Source organism: Elephantulus edwardii, unplaced genomic scaffold, assembly GCF_000299155.1.
Source record: "Elephantulus edwardii isolate Elephantulus edwardi_28Jun2011 unplaced genomic scaffold, EleEdw1.0 scaffold00163, whole genome shotgun sequence".
NCBI lineage: Eukaryota > Metazoa > Chordata > Mammalia > Macroscelidea > Macroscelididae > Elephantulus > Elephantulus edwardii.
This window is the reverse complement of record NW_006399913.1, coordinates 6,605,201-6,607,270: the sequence shown is the minus strand read 5'-3', so window position 1 is coordinate 6,607,270 and position 2,070 is coordinate 6,605,201. Positions and strand designations below refer to the sequence as shown.

Genomic DNA, 2,070 nt, shown 5'->3' with positions numbered 1-2,070 from the left:
AAAGGGTTAAACCAGGTGGCTCCTTGGAGGCAAGGATTCTGAGGCTCCGTCTAACATACTTTGGACATGTGGTGAGGAAAGACTGGTCCTTGGAGAAGGACATCATGCTTGGGAGGGTGGAGGGACGGCACAGGAGGGGAAGGCCCTTTATGAGGTGGATTGATTCAGTGACTGGGATAATCGGGATGGGAGTGTCAGGGACAGTGCGACTGGCACAGGACAGAGCAGAGTTTAGGGCTGTTGTACATAGGGTTGTTATGAGTCACAAGTGACTCGACGGCACATAACAACAACAACAACAACAACAATATGTTGATGTTTCCAGTTTCTCTTCATAATAAGATATTGATAACACTCAAGGTCAGGAAAATAATAGCTATACTTTATCAATGTTTTCACAAAGTATTAATTCTAACTTTACCTGGAATGTTATCAATCTTTTATTTATAGCTACATATTCATTTCTGTAGGCTCTGACTCTCTTTCTCTCTCTAATTCTGATTAGCACCACTTAAAAAATAAATCACCATTTGAATAATATTTTATTATCCATATTAATCCTTTGCTGATAAAGGGGGTTAAGAATAAACTTGTTATTAATCCTAACACAAATACTTTGGGTGGAGGCACTGGGGTGGAAGAATGAAGAATTAGAAATAAATTGTGGGAAAATCATTATTGAGAATCATAAATCACTACCAATAGGATAAGAATTAAAGAATGAGAAGGTTTAATTTTTTGCTTATCAAATAGATGCATTAGTCAATGAAAGTATTTGCTTACCTCCTACAAAATGCCAGCTCTGGTAACTATCCACAGGCCCAGAACTACTAGTTAAAAATGCAAATTTAGATGTATTTATGCTTGATATTTTATTTTCCCTTTGTATTATTCTTATAAAAACTATTTGAAGCATTCTACACCAAAAATCTCTGGTGACTTATTGATAAGGAGTTGTACTACCAACTTAAAGGCAAACAAGTTGGGACAAGCTCCTCCTATACTATTTCTTGCCTCAGAAACTTGATGGAAGGTCGACTGTGAGTCTGTTCTGACTCCATGGTACATAACAGCAATGAAACAAAACTCACTAGTTAGGTAGCTAGGGTAACAAATATTTAATATAATCATTGGTAATCATAAAGAAATAATTAAGAATTTATCATGTGCATACTACTAATCTTAGGTGAGAAAAATCCTTTCGGGAGAGTTTCACTGAAAGTATAGAAAAAGACAATTAGAAAAATTACTAATCCTGACTGGAAAATGTAAATAAGACTTCAATGATCTATAGGTGTAAATGTCTTTGGAAAAAATGATTAATGAGAAACTTTGTGATAGGAGAAGTCTGATCAAACTTATACCAATAGTAAATTAACATCATCAAAAAACAATAGCAATCAGACATATTGACCTCTTGATGTAATGCAATATGAAATACCACCAATTTTGATGTATTCATGCTAAAGAACATGTGTATAATTATTACACAATTTGTCTATTTATTTGCAAGTTCACAGAAATATTAAGAACAGAGAGGCATTCACTTACCAGATGAACTCTATAAATACATTCTATAAACCAAGAGACCTCAATAAAAATAAATTATTGCATTAGGTTGGGAGAAAACTGAAAAGAAAATGAGAAAGCATGGATGATTCTATATTAACATAAATTTAAAAGTCATAGAAGGAAAGATGGAGTCAAGCTAGGTCCACATCTTACATTTGCACAAACCAACTATATCAAAGTGTGTATTTGAAACAATAAAGGATATTTAAACACAGATAGTATATTGAAAGATAATAAATTTAAGTTTTAAGTGTTGTCCAATTAATGGGAAAAGGCAGCCTGTGTGGACAGGCAGAGTAGGGCACCCCATTTACCTGTTGACTAGAGGAGCATGGATGGGCTGCCTTCAAGGTTTTACTTTTCTTTCATTTGGGGGCTTTATGCAGAAGGAAATTGTATGAGTGGGCTATTTCTTTTTATTATTATTATTAATTTCAATGAACATTTACAGAGATTTTCGATTTCCATTCATTCATTGTTGCACTTTTCTCTCCTCCC

General features: G+C 34.3%; 1 protein-coding gene across 3 annotated transcripts in view; it reads right to left on the bottom strand.

The window, feature by feature from the left end:
- DLG2 (discs, large homolog 2 (Drosophila)) overlaps nucleotides 1-2,070 on the bottom strand; it is a 1,891,340-nt gene that overhangs the window by 1,115,216 nt on the left and 774,054 nt on the right. The window lies entirely within an intron of this gene.